The 19136-nt window shown below is 46.7% G+C and overlaps 1 protein-coding gene and 1 long non-coding RNA gene across 3 annotated transcripts in view; both read left to right on the top strand.

Moving 5' to 3' along the window:
• The window catches only part of UBE2O (ubiquitin conjugating enzyme E2 O), a 56341-nt gene that overhangs the window by 6878 nt on the left and 30327 nt on the right, over positions 1 to 19136 (top strand). The window lies entirely within an intron of this gene.
• On the top strand, positions 13173 to 19132 carry LOC140607191 (uncharacterized). Its single transcript, XR_012009316.1, has 2 exons — positions 13173 to 17308; positions 17878 to 19132. It is a non-coding gene; the product is annotated as an uncharacterized lncRNA (long non-coding RNA).

The following is a 19136-nucleotide window of genomic DNA, read 5'->3' as shown; positions in this document are numbered from 1 at the left end:
GAAGCAGGATTGTGAAAAGCAAGGTTTTTGATTTAAACATTAAGGCAGGGGCGCCCGGGTGGCTCAATTAGTTAGGTGTCTGCCTTAGGCTCAGGTCGTGATCCCAGGGTCCTGAGATCGAGGCCTGTGTCCAGCTCCCTCCGTGGGGAGTTTGTTTCTCCCTCTCTGGTTGACTGGTTGAGGGGTTTGTGTATTTTAATACTGAAACATTTAATTTTTTGCAGCTAGGTCAAAGGAATAAGACACTAGATCACTTTTGGTTTAAACCAATAGCATAGCTTTATCTGGTGAAGATTCATTCAATCAAAAAATTTTTTAAATTTAAGATACTGAGTAGTGCTGAAAGAGAGAGAGAGAGAAAGTCATCAATCCTATCCAGTAATAAAATGAAAACCCCCCCACTTGCAGGAGAGATTTCCTGTAGTCTTAAAAAGAGTGTTCTTCATTTGCATCCTGCAAGTGAGAGCTAGTCTTTCACACCCAGCAGCTCTGATGAAGTTCCAATGAGGTTCTTCCACCTTGTGTTAATTTTGACCTTTTTTTGTGGGAGACACTGCTGTGGCCGATGGTCCATGAAGCAGTTGTGACCGGCGTGTTCACAGGATGACTCGCCAGCCCTCGTAGACGCGGGCGAGAAGGACAGACACAAGCATCTGTGCCTCGTGTGGCTTCCAGGAGCAGCAGGAGCCAACATACTCCGTGCTGAAAGCATCCCCGTATTTGTCTGCTCTGACTGTTTAATTACTTCGGGGAGTTTCAGGGCCCTGAAGGTTGATGATATCATCTTCAAGCCAAAGAAGAAAGAGCACCTCTCCCTACACCCAGCGTGCTTTGGGGTCCTCCTCACCCCCACGGTCTCCTGGCTGCAGGGGGTGTCTGCTCCGCTTCCTCACCACCTGCCAGCCCCTTCCCCTTGCCTCTCCGGGCCTCTCACCACTGGGTGCCAGCGGTGGCCCGAAGGTCACGGAGGCCTGGCGGGCTCCGGTTACTGCACCCACCCACTTGCCCCTTGTCCACCGAGCTGGCCTGCCCTCTTCCCGGAAGCGCTCCCCCATGGGCTCCTTACACCAGGCCGTCCTGGCTTTCTCTAGCCTTCTGTCCTTTTCCTCTTCTCTCTGTGAGACTTCTTCCCCGTACCACCACGTTCTCACTCCCCTCACCACCCTCCTGGCTTTTCTTCAGGCCTGTGGCTGCTGTGGTCCCCACATGCAGACAGCTTCCCTGGCCTTTCCCTGACGGCTCCCTCCAGCATCTGGAACCTCCGACTTTGTGAGTGTAAAGCCTTTGGAGAGTCACTGCCCTTCCCACCTCCAGGTTGGTGGGATTTTTAGAAATTACTTTTTCTGACTCTTGATTATGAAAAATCTTCAAATGTACAGAGAAGTTGAAAGACGGGGCCAGTGAGTACTAATTACCAACCAGCATGAGTCAGCAGTTAATAATCTGTCATCTGCGCCTCACCTGTACGTGTGAATGTGTGTAAATACCTTTTCTCCCGAGCCATTTGGTAAGTTAGAAACAGACATCCCTAAATACTTCAGCTTGTGTCCTCTGTGATTCAGAACATTTGGGATCATTTTAAATGTACCTTCTTGGCCCCAATTCTAATGTAAGTGTGCAGTTCATGGTATTAATACATTCATATTGTGCAGCGATATGTGCAGGTCCATCTCTAGACCTCATGTTATCTTGTAAAACTGAAACTTGATGCCCACTACACAAAAATGCCGTTTCCCCCCACATCAGCTCCTGGCCACCACCAACCTACTTTCTGACATTTCGCTTAGTGTAATAGCCTTATGGTTCATCAGTGTTGTAGTATGGGTTAGAATTTCTTTTATTTTAAAGGCTCAATGAGATTCCATTGTATCTACAGCTTTTGGCTTAGCCATTCATCCATCAGCAGACACTTGGGGTGCTCCCCGTTTTAGCTGTCGTGAATAACGCAGCTCATGAACATGGGTGGACAAGTATCTCTTCGACATCCTACTTTAAGTTCTCTTGGGTATATCCCCAGAAGTGGAATTGCTGGATCATGTGGTAATTTTGTTTTTACTTTTTTGAAGAACTGCCATACTGTTTTCCACAGCAGCTGTACCATGTTCCATTCCCACCAGCAGTGCACAAGGATCTCAATTTCTCCACATTCTGGCCAACATTTGTTATTTTCTGTTTTGTTTTGTTTTATAGTGAAACACACCCCTAGTGGGTGTGAGGTGTGAGGTCGTATCACTGTGGGTTTTGATTTGCGTTTACCTAATGATTAGTGATGTTGGGCATCTTTCATGTGCTGCTTGGTCATTTAAGTACCTTCTTTGGAGATACTTAATGTTTATATATAAGTCCTCTGCATTTTTTTTTTTTATTTATTTATGATAGTCACACACAGAGAGAGAGAGAGAGAGAGAGAGAGGCAGAGACACAGGCAGAGGGAGAAGCAGGCTCCATGCACCGGGAGCCCGACGTGGGATTCGATCCCGGGTCTCCAGGATCGCGCCCTGGGCCAAAGGCAGGCGCCAAACCGCTGCGCCACCCAGGGATCCCCTCCTCTGCATTTTTTAATGGAGTTTTTTGTTGTTGTTTTAAGATTTTATTTATTTATTCATGAGAGAAAGAGAGAGAGAGAGAGAGGCAGACACACAGGCAGAGGGAGAAGCAGGCTCCATGCAGGGAACCTGATGTGGGACTCGATCCTGGGACTCCAGGATCACGCCCTGGGCCGAAGGCAGACGCTAAACCACTGAGCCACCCAGGGATCCCCTGAATGGAGTATTTTGTTGTTGTTGAGTTGTAGGAGCTCGCTCTATATTCTGGATATGTGGATATCAGATATATGATTTGCAGATATTGCCTCCCATTCTGTGGGTTGCCTTTTTACTGAGTTGATAGTGTCTTTTAGTGCATTATAATGTTTTTTAATTTTCATGAGTTCAGTTTGTCTGTTCCTTTGTTGCCCGTGCCTTTGGCATCAGGCTGCCATTCTAATTTGTCATCAGATCTTTGTTTGAAATGCCTCTTGCATCCTCTGCATTTCCTTTCTGCCACACGGGCTCACTCTGTGATGGTCTCATGCCTGGACTGATCTCGCTTGGTCTCCCTGCCTCTAGACCCTCTTTCACCTCAGCGTGCAGCACCACGGGTTGACCTTCCAGATGACTGCTTGGATCATGTCAGGACCCAGCCTTCTGACGTGCCTTAGCTTGACACTCAAGGCTTCTCGCCCACATTTCATGCTCAGTCTCCTGCCCTTTCAGTAGACTGCATCTCATCAGCTGTTGCCCGTTCACTGGTGCTCTTCTGTGCCTCTAATTCCCACGGCACTTACACGACACACTTGAGCTCTCTCTCCCTGGCTTGGAGCTTTTTGAGAAACCAAAGACAGTGACTCCTTATATTCCGGGAAAGCTTATATTCTGAATGGCTCACATGTAGTTTCATGGGAAGTGTTTGAGTTAATGACCAGATCCCTTTCCATTCACCTACAAAGAGTATTCTTAGCCTTTTCCCAGACACTTTATGTTCTGTGCTGGGGCTGTGTGGGCACCTAGCCAGCTGACACTTCCCCTTAGGGTAGTAGGCAAGTTGACCATGTAATTTACTGTCCGATCTGGGCTTTTTTGAGAGGACTATGAATAATTGCCACAGGACTGAAACGTGTAGGTGTCCCAACACTGGGAAGAGCAGATTAATCAAAATATGCCATGTCGTTGACTCTTTCAGCAGCTTCCATCACAAAACTCCCCCCACCTGGGGCAGGGTATGAGCCCAGTAGGCGAGGATAGAGCTAGCCAGAGTCAGCGTCAGCTGTGGCTGAAATGCAGCAGTGTCTGGGGTTAAACCCTAGCAGAAATTGAGACCCTGTCCTGGATCCTGGGCTGGGATGAGAACTAAGGCTGTGTCTTGTGAAGCCAATGAAAATTCTCCCTGGTCGGTGCCATTCCAGGTTTCCTTTGGGTATTTGGTGCAAGCTCTGCATGATCTGAAGGAGCACTGGTTTAACACTTAGAAGCTGCCCGAGTTCTAGCGCCCATGGTTACTTCAAGACCTTGGTGGCAGCACCCACCCTCTTCTGAGCCTCTTTCTCAGCTTCTAAAATGGGGGTAATGCCCATCTAAGTCATGAGGGGCAGCTCTAACAACACAGCTGAAAACTCTTGCTAGACCTGCATTCACACATGTGAGTTTGTGAATGGAGATGAGCATAGCATCCTCACCTTAGGAGATGATTGAGTCTTTAGCGTGAGGCTCCTCTTTTGAAACAGAATGCCATCCCAGCTGCACGGAAACCAGCACGCAGCTTAGGCTTTGTGCTCTGCCTGCCTCAGCGCTCTGGGCTGGGGAGGGGTGGGGAGTCTTACCCACCGCAGCCTGGAGTAGGCAAGCTTATGCCTGACCTGTTACTCTGAAGGAATCGGGCACCATCTATGTAACATTGCTCACCAGTGGTGGCAGGAGGGTGGGGAGAGTGTGGATACGTGGAATCTAGACCAGCACTTTGAAAAGCTAATATGTGTGGCATCACCTGGCGCTCTTGTTAACTCAGGCTTCTGAAACAGGCTGGGCAGGCCTGAGAATCTGCATGTCTAATAACATGCTCCCTGGGTTGCTGGTTCCATTGGCTGGGACTGACATATAGGTCTTTCAGAAACCCTGTTGATGTCAATAGGATCCGTTTGTGCCCCCCCCCCCTCCGCCCAATATTATGGGTGTAACTGGTTTGAAGTTTCTGCCTTAGTCTTCTGGTAGCAGTGTTAATGCCAGAGATTATCAAAAGGGGGATGATAGAAGGGAAGGGACATTAAGTGCCCCTAGCAACCAGGTAGTGTTTTCAGATCATAGTGCTCCTGTTAGAAAGGCCTGCTTCTCTCCTGCATCTCCCCTGCATTGCCTACTGACCAATATTAATACACAGGTACTGCTGAGGGTTTCATTGGATTTCATTTCTTCTTAGGATGAAAATATGAGAGTTGTTACGAGTGTAGTGCAACCAGTCCAAGAGGAAAATGATTGAAATGTGCTTTTTTTTTTTTTATCCATCCAGTATCAATGGATTCCTGCTGTGTGCCAGGCAGTGTAACACATGCTTTACCTGTATCATCTTACTTCCCTCAAGCGGCCAGTGTCCTCATTTTAGAGAAGGAGCGCCTACAACCCGGAGAATGCCTATAACTTGCTCAGAACCACACAGCCAGTGAGGGGCAGAGCCTGGGTGTCTGCTAAGAGAGCATAGGCTCTTTCCATGGGCTGCACAGCTGTCCCCTGCCCCCGGCGGGGTGCTGTGGGCCTCCAGAGAACATCCCCACACAGGCCCTGCACCCTAGGTCAGGGGCCAGCATTCTTTCTGTAAAGGGCCAGATAGTAAATATTTTAGGCTTAGCAGGCTATACTGTCTCCTTCACAACCAGTCAACTCTGCCATTGTAGCGTGAAAACATTCAGAGACAATAAATGAACAAACGGGCATGGCTGTGTTCCAGTAAAATCTTATTTAAAACAGGCAGCAGGCTGGATTTGGCCTGTAGGCCATAGTTTGCCCATCTCTGCTCTAGAGGAATCCTTCCTACCCAATAGAAATACGATGTGAGCCACATCTGAAATTTTCAACTTGACAGGAGTCGCATTTGAAAAAGTAAATAGAAACAGGTGAGATTACATTTAATAAATTATACTTGATCCATTACATCCAAGATACCATATCAACATGTAATAAGTGTAAAAGTTGTTATATTTTAAAAGTTTAAAGATTGTATTTATTTATTATTTTTTAAGTAGGCTCCATGCCCAACATGGGGCTTGAACTTACAACCCAAGATCAAGGGTCACATGCTCTACTGACTTGGGCCAGCCAGGTGTTCCTAAAGATTATTAATGAAGTGTTTTAGTCTTTTCTCTGTAGTGGCTCAAGTATTAGCTAGTGCTGCTTCAGAAACTTAGACTGGTGGGAGAGAAAACCCTCCTTCTAATCCCTTGCTCAGCTTTATTTTCTGCAGGGTATCTAGCATTATTTGAGATCTGATTGCTTCGTTTACTTTGCTTACTGTCTCCCTGAGCAGAAGGTAAGAGGGCAGGACACACTGTTCACTGCTTTCCATGCCTGAACAGAGCCTGGCCCAGAGCTGGAGCTGGGGATCCCTGTTTAATGAGCAAATGGGGTGCTCATAGGTAGAAAGTGCTGGAGGGCACAGATGACATTTCTGAAGAAGGGCGGTGGGAGAGCATTAGGAAAAGCTTTGATGCAGGTAGTTTTTGAGGGAGGGCTTGAGGGGTGAGAATAATTTTTTTTTTTTCCGGGGGTGAGAAGAATTTGGAACAACAATGGGGATGGAAGGATGTCCAGGGCAGGAAAATAAACATGCGCAAAGCCAGACACAGGAAGTTCGCGTGATGTTTGGGAGAAATAGTTCACTTAGGCCTTAGAACTCTTTTACACTTATTGAAGATCCTGATGAGCTTTTATTTATATGTGTCAATATTACAGGTAAGAAATTGAAACAAAACTCAAAACCCAAGAATAGGCCAGCACCCATCTTCACCCTCAGAGCAGTGACACCATTACACCAGGTAACCTCTGGAAAATTCTGGTGGAGATTCTGGAAAGAATGAGAGTGGGAAAGGCAGATACCATCTAATAGGATGGTGGAATGGTTTGACTCTGGACCTCCCGAAGGGCTCTCAGCATCCCTGGACCATGCGTCAGGGGCTGCTGAGCTGGCCTTAGGGTGTGAGGAGAAGGTGGGCGAGAGAGAGGACCAGTTAGTGGCCTGGATCTGATCACCTGTGGCAGTGACAACATTTCTCATGCCCTGCTGTGCCTTGGGCGTGTCGTAAGCACTTTATGCAGGTTGGCACTTTAGGCCTCCCTGGGAGAACCTTGTGGAGTAGGTGTTACTATTTTATGTGTCTTACAGGTGAGTCTGTCCAAGGTCATGTCGGAAGTGAAGAGTTTGGGTGAATCCCAGGCAGCTGCCCCACAGCCACATGGTCTACTGCCCCCAGAGACTTCGTATAACACTGGTTCTATAATGTAAAGGTCTTTAGATGACAGCCTCAAGAGTTTGAGTTGTGTTGTGGTTTTTCCACATAACGAGGACCACTTCAAAGTTTGCAGTGAATAATCTGGCGGCAGTTCATATGATGGAGGAGGTGGGGGACCTGGAAAGCCTGCGGCCAGTTAGGAGGATTTGCAGTGCAGGCGAGTTACATCTTTTGTGTATTTAATTTACATGACAGCACACACGCGCACGCACACACACAGCACAGAGTATTGAAAGTGCCGGGTTTTCATACAAAATGTGAACCAGCAGCTCCATATAGTATTCAGTGGACAAAGCAGCGACCTGTTCTAATGCCAGGGGGAAAAATAGTGCGTTGGACTAGTGATAGGGGCTTTTTAAGGATAATTTTGATGATGCTCAGTTTGACCCTAGGACCTAACTCCCGAGTACAGTTAGGACTATTGAATCAGAGAGTAGTAATGGCACTTTGAGAGCAGTAGAGATGGAGGGGTGATTGGAAGATTTCTTAGACAAGGCATGGCACCAGCCATGGGGGGAATCTGGGGAGTGTCGGGGAAAGCTGCCATAACACTGACCGGGCTGGAGCAGTGGGTGTCAGCACACCCAGGGCTCTTGAGTGATCAGGAGGGAGTTGGGGAGCAATTATGTTTGTTTGTTTGTTTTTAAGTATTTTATTTATTTATTGATGAGAGATACAGAAAAGCAGAGGCATAGGTAGAGGAGGGAGAAGCAGGCTCCCTCTGGGGAGCCTGATGAGGGACTCAATCCCAGGACCCCAGGATCATGACCTGAGCCAAAGCCAGATGCTCAACCACTGAGCCACTCAGGCGCCCTTATATTTGTTTGTTTGTTTTTAAAGATTTTATTTATTTATTCATGAGAAACACAGAGAGAAAGAGAGGCAGAGACACAGGCAGAGGGAGAAGCAGGCTCCATGCCGGGAGCCTAACGTGGGTGCGACTCAATCCCGGAACTCCAGGATCATGCCCTGGGCCAAAGGTGACATTAAACTGCTGAGCCGCTGCGGCTGCCCCATGTTTGTTTTTTATTGTGAGAAAATATACATAATAAAATTTACCATTTTGAAGTGTGCATGAAGTACATTGATATTGTTGTGTAGCCATCGTCACCATCCATCTCCAGAACTTTTTCATCTTTCCAAACTGAAGCTCTGTCCCCATTAAATGACCTTTTAGGAAAGTGACGGATGTTCACTGTAGACATGTGGTCTCCTGACACATGGTGGGGTAGGGAAAAGTTGGGCAGGCTCAGGCTTCTGGAGTGCACACCCAGGTGATGGTCCTGCCAGGAGCAGCGTGGACAGAGAAGTGTAAGGGATATTCGGTCTTGGAAGCACAGGGTCTTATTTGGTTGGCATCATCCATGGGAAGAGCGATACCTACTTTGAAAATGTGTATTCAATCTGTCCCTTGTGTTGCTTTTATTTGGGTTAATTTTCCACTAAAGTCCTTTTTCTGTTTCAGCATCCAGTTCATGATACTACATTGCATTTCACATAATTGCCTTTTGAATGTTGGAAAAAACCTTTCTAATCAATCTCACTTTATCTAATCCTCAGTTCATCCTCTGTCCTAAGACTTATCTTTATGAAGAATTTTGTTAAAGCTTTTAATGCCAGAGAGTAGGGGTCGAGCAAGATGGTCTGTAAAATAAGGCAATCTGGAAGTGATCCATAACCATGGGCAGTACTCAGAGTAGAGGGATGGTGGCTGGCAGCCAGAGCAGCAAGTGGACAGGTGAATGCAGAGGGGGGAGGGGACGGGCTGTGGGAGTGTAGGGCCAACCGTCAGGGAAGTAGGGAAAGTCTGTAGGTTCCGGGGCCTGTTCAGTCCCTGCTGATCCAACCCTGAAGAAAAATTGATAGGATTATTCTCTTATTTGTCTTAGATTTATAGGTTTTTGTTTTGTTTTCCCTAATTGCAAGTTATCAGATCTGTTGCTGTGCAGGTGACCCTTCTTGACAGCCTTTGCAGGTGTCCCAGGAAACTCTTCAGGAGCTACTTGACATTTTCCCTCACTTTGATGTTACACTGATTCTCAAGGGTTCAGACCTAAAGAATCCTTCTATGGATTGTATTTTAACAGATAACATCAGGGACGTCTGGGTGCCTCAGTCGTCTGGGTGCCCGACTCTTGATTTTGGTTCAGATTGTGAGATCGAGCCCTGGGTCAGGTTCTGCACTCAGCAGGGAGTTTGCTTGAGATTCTCTATCTCTCTGTGTGTGCCCCTCCCCCCCATGTGTGCGCGCGCACGCACACACACACACTCTCTCTCTCTCCCTCTCTCAAAGTTGAGAGAGGGAGAGAGAGAGCACCAATAACAAAAACTTGTTTGCCACTTTCCCTTGCTTGAGCTTCAGGGTCTTAATTCTGAGCCTTCTGCTGAACTAGCAGTAGACGTGGGGTTCGGGCCACACTACAGCCCTTGCAGACTGGCCACGTCTCTGCCTGGGAAGGCAGTGCTGCTGGCATCTCACAGAGACTTGCTCACCCCTCAGGGTCATTGCTGCTATAGACCAGCTCATCCTGTGCACTCTTGAAGTGTTCATCGTGTTCTCTCTGCCATCTCTTTACTGTACTTGTTCTCTGTACCTTGGGGGCCTCCATGATCAGATACCTTCCCTCAATAGCAGCCTTGGTGCTACTGCCTTTGCTCTTCTTGGGGCCAGTGTTTGGGAAACATGCACAGATTAAGTGTGTTATAAAGGTCAAGTATGACTGCCCATTTTCTGGAACAGGCTTTGGTCCTCTGTACAGTGTTCATAGGTGGAGGTGTTTCTGTGTCATTGCACTTTCATCCCATTTCAAAACATTTTGGTAGCATGCTTTTTTTTTTTTTTAATTTATTTTAAAGGATGCAGAAGGGGAGGGGAAGAGGGAGAGAGGGTCTTTTTTTTTTAAGATTTATTTATTTATAAAGATTTTTATTTATTATTCATGAAAGACACAGGCAAAGACATAGGCAGAGGGAGAAGCAGGCTCCCTACGGGGAGCCCAATGTGGAACTCGATCCCAGGACCCCAGGGTTGTGACCTGAGCGGAAGGCAAATGCTCAGCCACTGAATCACCCAGGTGCCCCAAGATTTATTTTATTTGAGAGAGAGAGAAGGAGAGCAGGAAGAAGGCAGAAGGAGAGGGAGCAAACTCCCCACAGAGCGTGGAGCCAGATGCAGGCTCGATCCCAGGATCCCAAGACTAGGACCTGAGCCAATATCAGGAGTTTCCTGACTGAGCCATCTAGGTGCCCCAAGAGAGAGTCTTAAGCAGACTGCTGAGTGCAGAGCTGACACCAGGCTGGATCTCATGACCCTGAAATCATGACCCAGGCCAAAACCAAGTCTGATGCTTAATTGACTGAGCCGCCCAGATGCCCCTTTGGTAGCATGCTTTTTAATGAATGCTCATAATTCTATCAGGCGGATGAACCACATTTCTTAAGCTAGTCTCTTCTTTTGTTTAAGATTCATCCTTTCACTTGATAGAACACAAGCAGGGGAAGTGACAGGGAGAGAGAGAAACATGGAGCCTAACTCGGACTTGATCCGAGGACCCGGAGATCCTGACTTAAGCCAAAGGCATACATTCAGCCCAGACACCCCCAGTCTCCTCTTTTGACTAGCTAAAATGTTTCCAGATTTTTATAGCTTTAAATAATAGAACTACTGTCTTATACTAGATACTTTTTTTTTTTTTTTTTTTAATCTTTGTCTACTTCTTCAAATTTCTCAGGATAAATTCCTCAAACAGAAGTACTGATCAAGGGATGGGAATACAGTCTTAAGACTTCGGATTCATTTTACCAGACTGTCATCCCCCAAAGTAGTACCCATTTATACTTCCGTCTTAGAATGCTTATTTTCCCAGCATGATGATGAGATTTTTTTTTTTTTTCTTTTGGTGACTGAGGCAGGAGTCCCAGCTCTTTGGCAGCATCTGGAATTCTAGAACTCAGGTCAGTTGACTAGGCATTTTTCTGACTGTACTCTTCTGTTGCCAAGAAACAAGCCCTTCTTGTGGCCGCAGGGGTGGGGTGGGAGAAGTCCCTGAACTCTGCAGGCCTTCAGGCCAGTCTCTTGTGCCTTAAGCTCAGGGCTTGCATCCCGGAACAGAGGGCTAGTAGGCTGGGGGATGGTAAGTAAGCCAAGGGGGCCGGGCTGGCTCAGATATGGGCTGGGAGTTGTAGAGGCCGAACTCCAAGAGGGCCCTCAGAATCCCCATCTCTGGGCAGCCCCCGGTGGCGCAGCGGTTCAGTGCCGCCTGCAGCCCAGGGCGTGATCCTGGAGACCCAGGATGGAGTCCCACGTCAGGCCCTGCATGGAGCCTGCTTCTCCCTCTGCCTGTGTCTCTGCCTCTCTCACTCTCTCTCTGTCTCTATGAATAAATAAATAAAGTCTTAAAAAAAAAAAAAAAAGAATCCCCATCTCTTTCCCGCTCCCCACTGAGGCATTTCTCAGATGATGCAGCTCATGGTGGGACGATGGCTGTATCCTATACAGTGATGCCTGAGGTATGTTGGGGTTTCCATCCTCTCCAGCTTCCCTGTAGACTCTTGCACTCTCTCCTCTCTTTTGCTGGTGACATCAGAGGATGGAGGAGTTTCCAGTTGTCAGGTGCCCAGTGAAGGTGAGGTCTTTGAGCCTCCAAGATGATTGACGTTGGCTGTGTACTAGGTTTTAAGGTATGTCTGGGCCCATGATGGTGGTTCTAGAAGGGAGGATTTGATTTGGCTCCTTTGTTTTATAGTCTGGGAACTGAGGTCCCAGGGGGCTGAATGGTTCAGGTTCAGGTTCAGGTTCAGGTTCAGGTTGATGGAAGCGACAAATGGACCAAGATGACTCTAAGACTTCAGGAAAGAAAGGTTCACAGGAGGACAACCATCTGATCTCTAGGGGTAGAAGTAGAGGGTATTGCAGTGCTGATTTTAGTTTTCTGGTGATTTAGTTACAGTTGAGACAAGTATGGGTATTTGACTTAAAAAATAAAATCTGTAATACAGAGGATTTAGAGGATTTACACTGACTCGGGAGACATGCTCAAGAACTTCCTACTCAAGACCATAGAACCAGGCAGAGTCACTAATTGCAGCATCACCTTAGGCTTGCCTTTAAAAAAAAAAAAAGCTAGCTTTTTTGGGATAGAATTTAAATACCATAAAATTCACCCTTTTAAGTTAATTCACATGGCTTTTAGTGTATTCCGAGGTTTGTGCCCCCACCATCACTGTGCAGAATAGGAACGTTTCACTGTCCTCACCCATAAAGGAGAGCCTCTGCCCCTTAGCAGCTGCGCCGAACCCCCTCACTGTCCAGCCCCTGGTAACCACGTTCTGTGTTGGTCTGTTTGCGTTTTCATCTTTGTGGGTTTGCCGACTCCAGACTTGTCGTATGAAAACATGTAATACGCGGCCTTCTGTGTCTGGCTCCTCGCTGAACACATTTTCAGGTTTCCTTCGGGTCGTGCGCATCTCTACTTCACTCCTTGCAGGGCTCTACTGTGTGGGGCGGTTCATGCGTGGATGGCATGTGGGTCGTTGCCACTTCTTGACTGTTGTGAATACAGTTGCCGTGGGCACTGATGTACAGCTCTGTGCGGGGTGTACATTTTCAGTTCTCCTGGGTGTTCTGCCCAGGAGTGGAGTTGCCGGGTCACGCGGCCCCTCGCGTTTCAGCTTGCGGGCAGGGCAGCTGCGGCCAAGTGGGTTCCAGGGGCACCAAGCAGGCAGCCCCGCGTGTTACCGTCCGTGCGCGTTGTGTGTGGGGGGTGGTGTGCTGGTGTGGCGGGCGCGCCCCTCGCCGCTGACGACCTCCAGAGTCTTTCCACGTGCTTGGAAACCTGCTTTGGAGAAATGTCTCTTTCAGAAAATGGTTTGCCCACTTACTTACTTACTTACTTACTTATTTATTTATGATAGTCACACAGGGAGAGAGAGAGAGAGAGAGAGAGAGAGAGAGAGAGAGAGGCAGAGACACAGGCAGAGGGAGAAGCAGGCTCCATGCACCAGGAGCCCGACGTGGGACTCGATCCCGGGTCTCCAGGATCGCGCCCTGGGCCAAAGGCAGGTGCCAAACCACTGCGCCACCCAGGGATCCCCTTTTTTTTTTTTTTTTTAAGATTTATTTATTTATGATAGACACAGAGAGATTGAGAGAGAGAGAGAGGCAGAGACACAGGCAGAGGGAGAAGCAGGCCCCACGCCGGGAGCCCAATGTGGGACTCGATCCCCGGACTCCAGTATTGCGCCCCGGGCCAAAGGCAGGCGCCAAACCGCTGAGCCACCCAGGGATCCCCTGTTTGCCCACTTTTTAACTGGCTCATTCGTTGGCTGCCTGGTTGACCCTGCCATTGGGTCTTCTCCTTGTCCTAGAGTCGGGGCAGGTGGGCCACTTCCTGTGGTAGGTGCTTTCTGTGTCACTGGGGTCTCTGCCGGGCATCTTGCATTACTTTGGGATTTAACTTCCTTTCCTATTTAAATAGACTCTAGAGGATTTGCGATCCTTACAAACTGAAAGGGCTCTTAGTTCTAAATCTTTCTAGAATGAAATTTTAATTGTTTTACATCTGGGGCTCCACAGTCCCCCAGGAAGAAGAAAGGGGCTGCTAACTAGGGCTTACTGGGCAGTGGGGCAAGCTTTCAGATGTTTACCAGTCACATGAATTACACATAGGATGCTAGTCACAACTGAAGTTTTTCAGAGTCAGGGCCTGTACCATCTAGTCTCCTTTTTGGTTCCCTTGTAGGATGGATTATAGTATTTCTTGTGCAGCAGGTGAAGAAATGCTCCTTGCTTGGCATGAATGTGCTTTGGTAACCGAGTCGTTTCTGTGGCCGTGTGGCAGGTCTGAGACACGGCTGTGCTGAAGCGTGCGAGCAGGTGCCATGCGTGTGACAAAGGGTGCCTGGTAACCGAGGCCAGAGGCCAGCCGAGTGTGCCTTGGCTACTCTTGCTTCACAGATCCTCCATCCTCAAGCAGGGTAGCTGTCTGCTGAGGGGCACATGTGCTGCTATTTATGTTTTGTGACTTTCTCAGTGATTGTTTTTAGTTTAGCATTTAAGAATCTAATTTAATTTTGTAAGTGTGTGAAGTGTTGATTCCCCATGCCTGTCGCATGACACTGACAGTGAGTCTCTTCCACCCAGAGCCCCACTTTGCCCCGGATCAGGTCTGACTATTGTGGTTGAATAACAGCAATCTATGCAGTTTAAAGTGTCTTTGACATTTGAATCAGAAAGCCAGTTGTCTGCACAGATAGATTCAGGTGACTGGGATAGATTCTGATGAAGTTGTACTTTCTTTTCCTTCCCCACCACTTCACATTTTAGAATAGCAGGACTGGGAGAGTCCCTCAAAGATGAACTGGTTTCTAAATTAAGTAGGTGAGTGTCGAAACTAAGAATTTCTGATTTTTTAATTTAATTTTATTTTAAAATTTTTAATTTATTTGTGATAGTCATACAGAGAGAGAGAGAGGCAGAGACATAGGCAGAGGGAGAAGCAGGCTCCATGCACCAGGAGCCCGACGTGGGATTCGATCCCGAGTCTCCAGGATCACGCCCTGGGCCAAAGGCAGGCGCCAAACCGCTGTGCCACCCAGGGATCCCTTATTTTATTTTTTTAAAGAGAGAGTGAGTGCACCTGAGCAGGGTGGAGGGGCGGGGGAGGGAGAGAATCTCAGACTCTGTGCTGAGCATGGAGCCTAACCCAGGGCTTGATTTTAGGACCCTGAGATCACAACCTGAGCCGAAATCAAGAGTTGGATGCTTTTTTTTTTTTTTTTAAGATTTTATTTATTTATTCATGAGAGACACAGACAGAGAGAGAGGAACAGACACAGGCAGAGGGAGAAGCAGGCTCCATGCAGGGAGCCTGATGTGGGACTCAATCCCTGGTTTCGAGGATCACGCCCTGGGCTGAAGGCGGCGCTAAACCGCTGAGCCACCTGGGCTGCCCAAGAGTTGGATGCTTAACTGACTGAGCCACCCAGGTGCCCCAGATTTCTAGTTTTTGAATTTGTGATTTCTTGTTTTTGTTACCTTATCATCTCTCTATCTTTAAATATGTTCCATGTTTATAGGTAAGTACCTTGCAAATTTAAGATTAAAGGTCTCTGGTTGACATCCTTTAGGTGTACATGGTAATTGAACACATTCATTTCCACTTTCTCCAAAAACGCTTCCAAAGTGACAGTAAATGATTTTTTTTTTAACTTTCTTTAATCTCTACCCAACATGGACCTCAAACTCACAACCCTGAGATCAAAAGTCCCTTGCTCTACCGACTGAGCCAGCCAGGTGCCCCAGTAAATGAATTGTTTAAATGTGTAAACCTATGAGGAAAAAGAATGGGAGGGAAGACAGTAGACAAAGATTGCAAGTTTTATTTTATTAAAGATTTTACTTACTCATTTGAGAGAGAGAGAGAGAGCACAAGCAGGGGGAGGGGCAGAGGGAGAAGCAGACACCCTGCTGAGCAGGGAGCCCCATGCAGGGCTCCATCCCAGGACCCTGAGACCATGACACAAGCCAAAGGCAAAGTCAAAAGCTTAACCGACTGAGCCACCCATAGGCCCCAAAGATTTCAAGGTTTAGAAGATGAAAGGTGAGCAAAGACTGAGCAGAGGAGAGGAAGCTCAGACGGTGCCAGTGGAGACAAAGCACTGCAGAAAGTCTCAGGGATTGGAGGCACCTGACGTTGTTGCCCCAGGCACAAGTAAGGTTTGGGCCCAAAGATGGAGGGATTAGTTGAAAGGTCTGCCTCTCCACCTGTACAGACCCTGCACTAGAGGCCAAGGTTTATGCTCTGGAGACGTTGAACCAGGGTGGCTCTGGATTCAGGCAGCTTAGACATAGCAAAGGGTAGCATAACACTGGGACGAAACAAAGGTTCAGGAGAGTCTGTACACTAAAAGGGGAAGTTGCAGCTGAGTTTCCTGCCTGCTTCCGGGCGCTGAAACCAGGCTTGAGGTGTGGGATTGGAGAACTCCTCTCTAGGAAAAACTGAACAGTGTCAGAGACAGACGTGCAGTTGGTAGGGTTTAGCAGGCCTTCAGGACAAAAGCTAGGTTCTACTCCAGCTAACGTGATCCATCCCAGTCCAGAGCCTTGCTTGTGTTCACAAAGCTTTCATCATCTCTTTATTGCTGCAACTTTACTTTTTATCTTAAGATTAGTTAGAGATTCACAGGAAGTTGTAAAACAATAGAGAGGTCCCCTGCACCCTTCATCCAGTTTCCCCCAGTGGTTGTATCTTACACAACCACAGACACTATCAGAACCAGGAAATTGACATTGGTGCACATGCAGTGTGTGTGCAGTTCTCTGCCATTTTGTCATCTGAAGTTTCATGGGAGCTCCTGGGTGGCTCAGTCAGTGAAGTGTCTGCCTTTGGCTCGGGTTATGATCCCTACTCAGTGGGGAGCCTGCTTCTCCCTTTCCCCCTGCTTGTCCCCCGCCCCCTCTCAAATAAATAAAAATCTTAAAAAAAAAAAAAGATACAGAACTGTTCCCTCACCGTAAAGATCTCCTCCTGTTGACTCATTTCAACTAGGAGTGGACAGTCAGAGGTCACTGAACAGATTCAGAAAGCCCCCAACAAAATATCAGAAAGGGAGACAGAACGTAAAGACCGCTAACTCTGGGAAACGAACTAGGGGTGGTAGAAGGGGAGGAGGGCGGGGGGTGGGAGTGAATGGGTGACGGGCACTGGGGGTTATTCTGTATGTTATTAAATTGAACACCAATAAAAAATTAAAAAAAAAAAAAAAGAAAGCCCCCAACACAAAGGGTAGAGGCTAGAACAAGCAAAGAGAAAGATGTGCTGGGAGAAACCCTCAGAACACAGTGAATATCCTCTGAGAAATAAGAGCCGATATTTTGTTGATGAAATAAAACAGAATGCTGTAAAACTCAGAACAATTAAGAGTTCTTGGTATTAAAAACATAATGTTAGGGGAGAGAAAAGAGTTGACAAAAACTCTCAGGAAATACAATGAAAACATCTGACATCTAGGAGGTCTTAAAGAAAGAAAAAAAGATGAAGGACAGAAATGTATCAAAGAAATCAGGAATGTTTCCAAAATTGATGATCATAGGGTTCCAGGATGGTGAATGGAAAAAGTTCTGATTGGCACATTGTGTAATTCCAGAACACTGGGGATGAAGCTTCCAAAGAGAGAAAACAGGTCACATACAAAAGATTGGGAATGAAGATATATCCAATTTTTCAACTTCTTGGGAAGCCAGACAGCAGTGGAGTGGATTTCCAATCCCACATGGTAGATTGAGCTAATGTAGAACCACTCCTACTCAATCACTGAGAAATGTCATATAAAATATAATATAGATTTTAAATATGTAACTAAGCTTATAAGAAAGCAAAGGGATAGCAAGAAACCAAAATCAATGAGAGAATTTAAAACCAGAGCAGAGGAGCCTGCTTGATTGCGGCATCTCTGGAGGGTGTTTATTGGACCCTCACAAAAATAGAAGTTTGGATTTTAATGATCATGGAATTGAAATAGAAATTCGCCTCAAAAGGCTAGTCCCTGGTGGAAAGAATAAAAGGAATTCAAGAATATCTCCCCTGTGGGGCTGGAGAAATGGCGAAGAAGTTTATTTAATATATGTTTTTAAAGATTTATTTAAGTAATTACTACACTCACCATGGGGCTCGAACTCACGACCCCAGGATCAAGAGTCACAACGCTCTTCCAACCAAGATAGCTGGGCATCCCAGCAAGGAAATTTATCATTGCCCTATACTTGAGGTATTGGGAGACGTCTCCTGTGAGCAGTTGAAACATCCGGGTTTGAATTCTATATTTATAATTCCCACGTGTTTCAGGAATCCCTGCACTAGCACCAGCCTGGCACCAGGCTGTTGATACCCTTGGAGCTCCTTGTCAAAGGTAAAGCAAAACTTGTGTCGAATGACCCTTCCACAGCACAGGCCACTTGGAATCCTACCATTGCCACAAATGATGAACATTTTAAACCCCAGGTAATAGAAGAGAGTACAATATATAAATGTTTTAAGTAAGTAAAGGGCTGAAGGAAAGCATAAGATGATACATTTAAAAGGACTTTTTTTTTTTTTTTTTTAAGAACCTAGAACTCCAGAATGAAAATTCTGATTGAATTTAAAACCCAGTGGAGGGCAGCCCCGGTGGCGGAGCGGTTTAGCGCCGCCTGCAGCCTGGGGTGTGATCCTGGGGACCCTGGATCGAGTCCCACATCGAGTCCCACGTCAGGCTCCCTGCATGGAGCCTGCTTCTCCCTCTGCCTGTGCCTCTGCCCTTCTCTCTGTGTCTCTATGAATAAATAAATAAAATCTTTTAAAAAATAATAAAAAATAAAACCCAGTGGAAGTGTTAAAGAGCAAAGTAGACACACGCTAAGAGAGAATTACATGAGCCAGAAAATAGATCTAAAGAAGGGAAGTAGAGTTTACCAGAGAGAGAGACTGTACACAAGGAAGAGAAGCAACCAGCAAGAGCACAGGATGAGAGGACCCAGGCTGTGTCTAATGGGAGTTCCCCCAGGGAAAAAAAGCATCTGAAAAGCAGCTTGGGGAAAAAAATACAGATTACTCCCAGGGTTCACCAGGGAAGCCCAGCAGGGGTCTAAGTCATAGCTTCGGGGCCAGACAGGAATGAAATGAACTCTTCAGCATGCTCAGGAAAAGACGTTAACTTAGTTTTCAGCAACCCCCTTACTCAGTAGTGGGAACAAAATGAAGGCATTTTCACCGAAAGAAAAAACTAAGTTTATTCACTAACAGACCTTCCTTGCACTTGAGGAAGAAGGAAACTAGACCCAGTAGAACAGAGTGGGACAGAAAGGAAAGTTGTAACCAGGACAGTGGGAATGTGTGGGTGGATCTCAATAAGCATTAACTTAGGAAACTGTGAGCGCTACTCATTTGAGAATTTAAAACTAAAATCCTGACAAACAGTGGAAATGAGAGTGAGGGGATGATTTTAATGAACACATTCTAAGATCTTTGAACTGTTTGGGAAGAGTAGGAGGGATGTTGATGTGCTTCAGCCTTTCTGAGTCAAGTAAAGGTATTAAAATGTTAAGGGTAACCATTAAAAAAATTGA

This window comes from Canis lupus, chromosome 16 (assembly GCF_048164855.1).
Source record: "Canis lupus baileyi chromosome 16, mCanLup2.hap1, whole genome shotgun sequence".
Taxonomy (NCBI): domain Eukaryota; kingdom Metazoa; phylum Chordata; class Mammalia; order Carnivora; family Canidae; genus Canis; species Canis lupus.
This window is presented reverse-complemented; position numbering and strand designations above follow the sequence as displayed.